Source organism: Lygodium microphyllum, chromosome 27 (assembly GCF_053477565.2).
Source record: "Lygodium microphyllum isolate KBCC chromosome 27, Lygodium_microphyllum_v1.1.10, whole genome shotgun sequence".
In the NCBI taxonomy this organism is placed as follows: Eukaryota; Viridiplantae; Streptophyta; class Polypodiopsida; order Schizaeales; family Lygodiaceae; genus Lygodium; species Lygodium microphyllum.
The window spans coordinates 4,365,912-4,375,818 of record NC_141161.1 but is presented as its reverse complement, the minus strand read 5'-3'; the positions used below and the strand labels follow the sequence as shown (position 1 = coordinate 4,375,818).

The window sequence follows — 9,907 nt, the reverse complement described above, 5'->3', positions numbered from 1 at the left end:
CAGGTCTGAATCCCATTGATGGCTTGTGGAGGTTCTCAATGGTTCTCCTATATTTACATTTTTGAAAAGGGCCCCACATCAATATATCATCTATTGTACCACCATTGAAAAAGGGAAAGATTGTAACCCAAGGGGGCTTATAAGTAAAGGCAATGCATCATACAATGGATGCATTGACCTTTTGCATCCCACACTCCACTTGGAATTGCTGTAGCTTAACATTGTTGAAGCCCTTGTACATTTTGGTGCAATATGTTAACTCTAAAGGAAAATAAGTAATATTATCAATAGTAACTTGGACACACTGTCCAAAGGAACCTTCACCAATGACTCTACCTAGCTTGATGGCATCAAAGGGAATGCCAAACATTGGTGCGCATTGGTGATTCCTCAATGTGCGCAACATAGTTCCTGCCCCTGACGGATTCTCTCTCTGCCTTGTCGAACTAAAACTGGGACTTGCATCTATAGTGGTCTTTAGACGTTTTGGTAGAGAGGTTGTCCCAGACAAGTCCTTTGCTCCCCTTAAGCATGCCACCTCTTCTCTCCACTTCATGTTCCAAAAGACTAACCTCTCCTTCAATGCAGACACTGGTGCTAACTCCTTAAGATCTTCAACCATCTTGGGTGCATTTCCAAGAAATGTACGACAAAGATGCAAGTTCTTCTCGGGATCTCAAAGTGCATCAGTGACTAGGTGCGAAAGCCCTTGCTGCTGCAACATGGTCTGCATGGATGTACATGCTGAATTGCAGAAAGTAGCAAAGACAATTTCATTACTATTGATGAGTGATATCTCCTCTTCTGTGCTGGATGATATAGCCTCTATCAAGCAAATGCGTAGTGCTTTCGCAATGTTCAAGGCCATCTTCACAAATTGTAAACTCTCTACAATAAAGAAAAGAAGTGTATAAGCATAATGGCCAAGGATTAAGCTACCAATTGTAAGTTAAGCTACATAACTTTAATATAAATGTATGACATATAATCTTTGATTAAGAATACAATTGTATGATATCAATCTTAATTTATATTGGTGTTGCATATGAACTTCAATTGCATGATACCATCTAAATATTGAAAAGGTAACACAAATTACATCTAGTCATAACTTATTAAAAACATACAAATGCAAGAATATGATAGATTTTAAAAAAACTACACATAGATCAGGACATTTTTTGGCCGAATAGGCGACCTAAATCCCCATCCCATCGAACAATAGCAAACAATTAGTGTATCAAGACATTACGAAACCGAATGCACAATCAAATGCCCATCATTTATTTTATGTGTAGCTTGTCAAGACACTATTTATCCGACTTCACGACTAATTGCCCATCTACACCTAGGGGGGAAGGGAGGGTATCACAACCAAAGTGACACCTCTATGCCGAGTTCACGACACAGTGCCAAGTCAATTGTGACATACTTATCAAAAGACACTCACTTGCCGAGTTCACGACACAGTGCCTATTTAAAAAGCACCTTTTGGCCCTAGGAAATCATCACAAGACAAACATATTATGATGCACTCATCCCCCAAGACGTACTCATCCCTTGAGACCCTTATACATAGTGATGATTCTAATCATGTGTGTACCTATGTTATGCATTCAAGGAGGCAAGGGAGCATTAAGTGTTAATCATAGAAGTACATATACATAAATACATAAATCTATTAAGATAGAAGTACATATACATAAATACATACATGTATCTATTAAGATATTGGTACATAAGCAATCTTTTAAATTATACATGTTACTTTGAACATTTGTCATAAAATTCTTTTTCACAATTCTCTTTTTATCCCCCCTTTCTCTTAATCAAAGGGATTCTCATTACAATTTTGAAGCTTTTAAATCATTTTGTAGGTCCTAGGGAGGGTCTACACAATAATATCTTATCTTATTTTCAATATTGCAGAAGTAAATCTCCATTCATGCTAATTCAACCAAAATAGGAGAGGTGCATGCTGAATAGAAAGCTCAAAACACCAGTACGAGAAAACCATCTATGTTGGAAAGCATTTCTCTGTGACATATAATAGGTCAAGCATCTCAAAGTAGATGTCTTAATTATTCTTAAAATAAAAACACAAAGTTGGATTGTTGAAACTGCGTATACCTCTTAAAGGGTTTCAAGCATGCCAAGCACACAAAATTTCCCACAGGTTGTGGATAGAAGGGTGTGTTCTACTAGCATTGACATTACAAAGCAGGATTGCAGACGTTTTTGCTACCAACATACATCCAACTGCATGCATAGGAAAATGTATTTTGTTAGATCATGCCATAGGGGTTGTTATTGGAGAGATAGCATTTGTGGGTTGTCAATGTGGCTATTCTGCATCATGCAACCTTAGGTGGGATAGGTAAAGTTGGTGGGGACACGCATCCTAAGATAGGAAATGGGGTTAGGTGCCACTGCAACCATTCTAGGCGACATGAGGGCGACGTCAAGGTGGGGGATGGGGCCAAAATTGGAGCTGGTGTGGTGGTACTCATGGAAGTGCCACAAAGGACTATTGCAGTCAGTTGCCCAGCAAGGCTGGTAGGCCTAAAGCACCAGCCTACTCTCCTCAAGGAGATGCCTAGTTATACCATGGATCAAACATGGTTTGATTATGTGATTTAAGCTGCTCAAAAATGTATTTTTCAACTAAATAAATATTTATCTTACAAGATAATGATGGTGTACCTGCGAGCTGTTGATTATGGATTTATTCTGCACAGAGAGAGAATAGCTGTGGGTGACAATGAGGCTAAAATGGATAGCATCGACAAAGCAGGCAGCATCAAACAACATTGACAGAATTATTGACAGCATCGACAGGTGGCAGCATCGAACGTGGGAGGAGGCATTGAACTACATGGGAGGAAGAAGCATCGTTGGACAACATCGATAGGAGGTGGCATCGACAGGAGGCATCAAGGACAACACGTGGAAGGAGTCGTCGATGGACACCATTGACAGGAGGCAGCATCCGCAGGAGGTAGTATTCGCAGGAGGCAGCATCCGCAAGAGGCAGCATCCATAGGAGGCAGTATCCACCACAGCATCGAACGCTCATCAAACGTCAGCATCGAACGCTCATCAAACCCACAGTATCAAACTCTCATCAAACGTCAGCATCCACAACATCGAACGTCAGCATCATCGGTAGCATCCACAACAAGCATCGAACGTCAACAGTAGAGGAAGGCATCCACAGCATCATCGGCAGCATCCACAGCAAGCATCATTGGAAGGTAGAGGAAGGTGGGAGGAGGGCGCGAGGAAGGCAGAAGGAGGGCAGGAGCAGGTAGAGAAAGGTGGAAAGAAGGCGAGAGGAGGGCGGGAGGAAGGCGGGAGCAGGGTGGGAGCAGGTAGAGGAAGGCGAGAGCAGGGCAAGAGAAGGTAAAGGAAGGCGGGAGGAAGGCGGGAGCAAGTAGAGGAAGGTAGGAGTAGGTAGGAAGGCATGAGAGAGAGAGAGAGAGAGAGAGGAGCCGATGGGTAATTATAGAGGGTGGAAAATTATGAGAGAAAGAGAAGGTGGGCATTTATGATCAAAACATCCACATGCATTTGCACTTAGTCCACATTACACCTATAGTACTATGTGCATCAATGTTGCACATATACCCATGCACTAATGCACATAGTCTTGATATCATCTAACTTGGCTCATAGATCACTACATGCATGGTGACCCACACATCCCTCCTAGGAGTCTTACCCCAATGCATACCCAAACCTTCACCTTTCATACATACTAACACACACATAGTAGGGCATATAGGTTAGATCACACCATTTCATGTGGAAACATCTTTATGCAGGTGAACTTTTAGGATCAAACATTGAAACAAATGTGATATGCAAAGAACAAAGGGAATCAAAAGCTAGAGCACAAAAGCCAAGGGAGGCATAAGGTAACACTCATTTGGACAAGTGAAACAACATTGATTGACTTATTCTTTGATTATCTAGTGTGTTATAAATTGCTTGATTGATGAATTCAAAAGTTGTTGAAAAAGAGCTATAGTTTTCTTACATTCTAATCACTTGAATGTGCTTGGAATTAAGGAAATGTGCAATGATTGCTTATGATGGTCCATGTATGTTTTGAAAATTGTCACAAAATTCATTGAACTTGATTAGCTAGCAACAAAAAGAATGAGACTTAGAAAGCAAAGATAAGAATAGACTGAAAGACCGAAAAACACTCAAATTATAACAAGAAGGTCTAGGACTTAAAACCCTCATTCTAGATTCAAAATATTGCCCCCCATTGAGAGAAAATACCTAGCCTTAGAAGGAATCGTTAACCTTCTTCAACACATTGTACAATTAAATATCTCTATTATGATCGAAGAAGCTATGGAACATATCATCATAGAGTTGGAGCATGAAGGTCCAAATCAATTTGCAAATATCAATGATGATACATAGCAATAGCTTGCACACATATAAGCTATGATGTCCAACCTCCACAAAATCATTTTGAATGTAGAAGCATTAGGGTTCTTGCGAGATTTGCTTTCAAATCTAGGTAGAACACATGAAACTCAAAACCACAAGAATAAAGCCACAAAATGATTTTGTAATTGTCAGGGAAAACTAACTTATTGTTGTATTGTCCTGCCACAATGAGGGATCTTAAAACTACTGTGTCCATATTGACTCCGTCTCACTTTCTTGATATTTGATTGAATGCAAAGGGCTCGCAAAGGGGAGCTACTAATTGCCAGACCATCTCTCTTACTGAGACTTGTATTGTATTATTATTAATGGTGTCAAAAAAGAATCTCTGGGTTACAAAATTGGAAGTCATTTGGCCTCCATTTGGCTAGCTAACTTAGCTCATTATTGCTAAAGTGATTCTCCTTACAAAGTCCCCTAAGATATCACCAAACTTTTGGCCATATTGCAGCCTAGACAACTTGCCCATCTCCTTCTCCTAAGAGGAGTTTAATGTGTGGCTACCATATCTCACGTAGTGTAAATCACCTAGTTATGTTAACAACAAAAGCTTGTGGCCTGGGATATAGGATTTTGGGTTGTGAATAGTTAATCCCCATTGACTCAATTTGGGAAGAACCTCCCTCCAAATATGGGGGGCATGGAAACCATCCCAGAATAAGTGTGAAGGCGTTTCACTCCTCCACAGACACATAGACCATCTAAAATGCCTTTGTTCTTTAATTTTTAACGTATAAAAAGAGCACCGGAAATGAGTTTCCAGTTAAATACTCTATCTCTAAGAGGAGCCCTAATGTTCCAAAGATGAACAAGTGCCTCCTCAATCTCAACATCTGACAATTCAATGCCCTAGATTCTGCAAATGTGGCTAAAATCAAGTCAGCACCTTAACAATAGCTTCCTAACATGAGTGGAAGACAATGATTGGCTGATCTTCTTGCCTTTTATGCAGAGAGGGGGGGTGTTATCCATACTAAGATGAGATTTACTACTACACCATTGTACCACTTCTATTTTGACCACTATCCATGATAGTTTACAAGGTTGAGTGTGTTGAGCAACCTCTTGATTGCCCTCCTCCAACACTTCTAATCCGCCTTGATGTAGCCAATGCCTAATTTAAAGGACTCCTTTTTTTCCAAGATCCACAACTCTTAAATCATAAAGTGGGCCACTTTACTCAAGATAGTGAGCCACTTAACTTGAGTTAAGTGTGGGTAATTTTTTGGAGCCATGCACTACCTTGCCACACACCATTTTACTAGCATATGCCCTAAAGGGAAATGCTAATAAAATTGCAAGGAGAGGGAACAACTATGGATGCTTTGCCTCATCCGACAAAGGCACCTATGTTGCCTCTGTGTTGCCTATAATCCTCAAACTTTGAAGTTGTCTAGATCTTAATGTGAATTGATGAAAAGCTATGATAGAATTCGTCCCCCCTCCCCCATGCTAGTTGAAAAATATTGTCTCATGAGAACATATATGCATTTAAGTATTGATTCCCCTCCCCCCATCTTCCCCCCACCCATCCCCTTCCCATCCCACACACACCCCCGTGTCCCCCCCCCCTCTTGATTCCCTAAAAAACTGTGCTTCTAAAACATTTTGAATAAAAAAACCCCTAATGTAAATTTTACATGAGGTGCATTTATAAACCCCTTCTGTTTTTGGAAAACTGTAAGCCCACATAATAAAAGTACCCATTCTTTTGAATTCACGTGGTATATTACATGTTCTATAGGTGACCCCCTCGAGATCATTAGATACCTAAAGGTGTAGTCTAGGAGGCCATTGTGGCAATGCAAGAGACAAAGGGCTTTGTTTCCAAGGGAAAATAAAATTTTTATGATGGAAATTTAGTATTGGAGAAGATGGTTCCTGTGCACTAAAAATTGAACTTGGATGAGAAGGTTCAAAGGGTCTAGAAGTCTACTTCTTCAAGAAGACTTAATTTCATGCTCTAGAAGGTTTGCATGAACAAGCTAACCACACGACAGAGGCTAAGAAAGGTAATGCTTATTACCCCGTTTTGTGTTTTTTGTAGGTAGGAAGTAGAATCAATAATGCATTTATTTTGGGAGTGTGAATAAATGAGGCCCTTATGGAAGCAACTCCAACAATGGGCGAGGAAAGTAGGCTCCAATGAATCTCTAGATTGTAAAGTTATGTTGTTTAGGGAGACAAAGGAAGATATGATTATCAAACCTTAACTTGTTGGAATTTTCTAAGGGTAGTCACCATGCAAGGAGTTTGGAATCTAAGGAATAATAGAACTTTGGAAGACTCCAGTGTCTGCTAGTATCCAAGGACAGATGGTTTCAGATCAAAGGTGAGATCTTGGTTGTGCTTAGGGGCCTCAAAAGGTCTAACAGAGCTTAAAAAGTGTTTTGTAAGTCCTTAGCTAAGTCATAAAGCCTAGTGCTTGCCACTTGCCTTATTTTACTAGAAGAGGTATCGTAAATATTCCATTGTTAATAATATATTTCTTTGAAGCGTGTTTTTTAAAATTATGGCACATTAATAGTGGAACTGGATTGTAAATATCCTAGAATTATCAAACAACTATTTTTATGAGTGGAACTAGATTGTAAGTATCCTAAAGTTATCAAACAACTCTTTGGAAAGGAAATGCTTACTTGCTTTTTTGTACATGTGCTTAATGGAAAAGTTTAACAAATCTTGTGTTAAGATATAGTTAATCAAGCTAATTGTAAATGTTGATAATCTTTTATAGTATGCTCTACTTGGAAAACTAAAATATGCTAAGTGTGTAGATGGAAAGTAGGTGAAGACCTTCCCGATGGAGTTGATATTATGCCTTATGGGTAGAGGGGTGAAGTTCAACTCTCCCTCACATCTCTCACACTCTTGAATAAAGTGTAGAAATTAGTCTAAGCTCCATATAGTTAGGTTGCAACGTGATCTCTCCTAGCTGAGCACTAGCATGTTATTAAAGACTTTTAGATCAATAGGTTCTCTCAACCTAATCCTCATGGGTTGAGGGGAATACACTTTGTTGCAAGGTAGACCCAAGGCTTCCCAATTGGCAAAGTCTAATTCTAGTGGAGACTTAATGGCCACAACTGGGATAGGACCCTTAACAAATGTTACCCCTAGACCACCATTTCGTTAGTATGTTACATTTCTAGAATAATCATCAATAAATGTAAAAAAATATTTAATATTTGAAAGAGATACGTTTTGCATAGACCCGCACACGTTTGTATGCACAACATCAAGTATATCCATGCTTACATTTCTATCATCTATAAATGTAGAAAAATACTTGTTACTCCTAATAGTTACATTCTACGTAGGCCCTCACATGTTTATACACACAACATCAAGTATATTCATGCTTAAATTTCTATCATGCAAAAAAGGGTATCTTGCCCGCTTTCCAAACTGACATACTTCATAAATCTTAGGTAATTTTGCAACTCTAAATGCAAGCCAACCTTTAATTAATCCTTTGGATTACATTAATTTTAGCTATTGCACATTTTCATGTCCAATATATTTGTACCATATTTCAATATATGCAACTATATCTTTGCATTTAGCATGTTTAGCAAGATTTATAGATGGGATTCCAATATCCAAGGTAAATGGTCAACTCTAATCCCTTTTACAATCAACTTGCACTTATTATTAGAGTTTTCAACAAAATATTTCTTTGAATTTAGCATATATAGCAATATTTATAGATGCCATTCCAATATCCAAGATAAACATTTGGCCAACTTCACTTCCTTTTGTTGCAATTAACTTGCACTTATTATTAGAGTTTTCAAAAAAATATTCCTTAGCACTAGAAACAATATACAACCCTTTTTCTACTATCTAACCAACAAATACTAAATACCATCTAACTAAAAGATACTAAATACCTTGTGAAGGATTTCACATGTACTAAGTATGAACATATATTAAATACCATTTGACCAATAGATCATAAAGAACCATATGACCAATAGATACTCAATATCATTTTACCAATAGATACTAAACATTTTGTGATGGATGGCACATATAATACATTTGAAAAAGATTTTTTTATACCACCATGCAAATATAAAGAAAGTTTTTCAATATGTGAGATCCGATGGCATGAAACATCACCCATCTCTATATAATCTAGGATTTTCAAATCATGTATCTCTCCAAAACATTTAGCATAGCTATTTATGTGATTTGATACACCAAAATCTATATATGAGACGTCACCAAAATTATTAGAACCTCTATTTTGTCATCCACCTACTCCTCTAGAGCTCCTCCTATCTCTAGAATCACCGTGACCTCCTAAAATCGACATGTCACCAAACTATTGATTTAATATGTTTGGCCTGTTCCACTAACATGTTCCTTTACCATGACCTCTTGAAGAGGATCTATTGTGTCCTCTTCCTAAACGTAAGTAGAATGTGTGTGTTGGGGGTAAAGGTTCCTCCGCCTAGCCTCTCGTGTATTACTACACTAATAGTACCTGTGCCTGCACACTATAGGTGGTATATACCCATCGCTGTCACTTTATTCTTTATTGTTTTAATGACAGATGAATAAAGAGAAGGCCGCTCACACATTGTGACTATTGAATTTTCCACATTTTGAGTGTCTCTCTCTCTTGCTCTTACTCTCCCACCCCATAGCTCTCCTGTGCAAGCTTCGATCCTTCTAACCTTTCAACTAGTATCAGAGCATGGTTGCTTGAGCATTAGAGCTTGGTCCGTGATTCCTTCAAAATTCATTTGAATCCCTACACCATTGGTTCTCACTCTTGGAAGCCATATCCGACTCCTTTGAGCTTCGATCACTCCCCGCTTCTGAAGCACATACTCGGCCCATTTGGGCACCCTCAAGGCATTCATTCAGAGATATTGAATCATTCTTTTGAGTGTTTATTTCAATTTGTAGGGTAGACCAGGAAGGGGCAGCCATAGCTCCAACCATTGGAGCTCCCCCATTTCATACCTTGGATCCTACATGATTAGGCTTGACAAGGCTTTGTGTAGGCCTTCTTTAGGCCCTACTTGATCCCCCCTTCCATCCCAGTAATGCCACTAGACTAGCAATATACCCAACAACATCAACCCTATGTGGGCTAGCTAAAAGATACTAAATACTTTGTGAAGGATTTCACATGTACTAAGTATGAACATATATTAAATACCATTTGACCAATAGATCATAAAGAACCATATGACCAATAGATACTCAATATCATTTTGCCAATAGATAAAAGATACTAAATACTTTGTGAAGGATTTCACATGTACTAAGTATGAACATATATTAAATACCATTTGACCAATAGATCATAAAGAACCATATGACCAATAGATACTCAATATCATTTTACCAATAGATACTAAACATTTTGTGATGGATGGAACATATAATACCTTTGAAAAAGATTTTTTTTTACCACCATGCA

General features: G+C 38.5%; 1 pseudogene; it reads left to right on the top strand.

Moving 5' to 3' along the window:
• Nucleotides 1-731: 731 nt before the first annotated feature.
• On the top strand, nt 732-2,640 carry LOC148012023 (serine acetyltransferase 5-like; annotated as a pseudogene).
• Nucleotides 2,641-9,907: the final 7,267 nt, after the last annotated feature.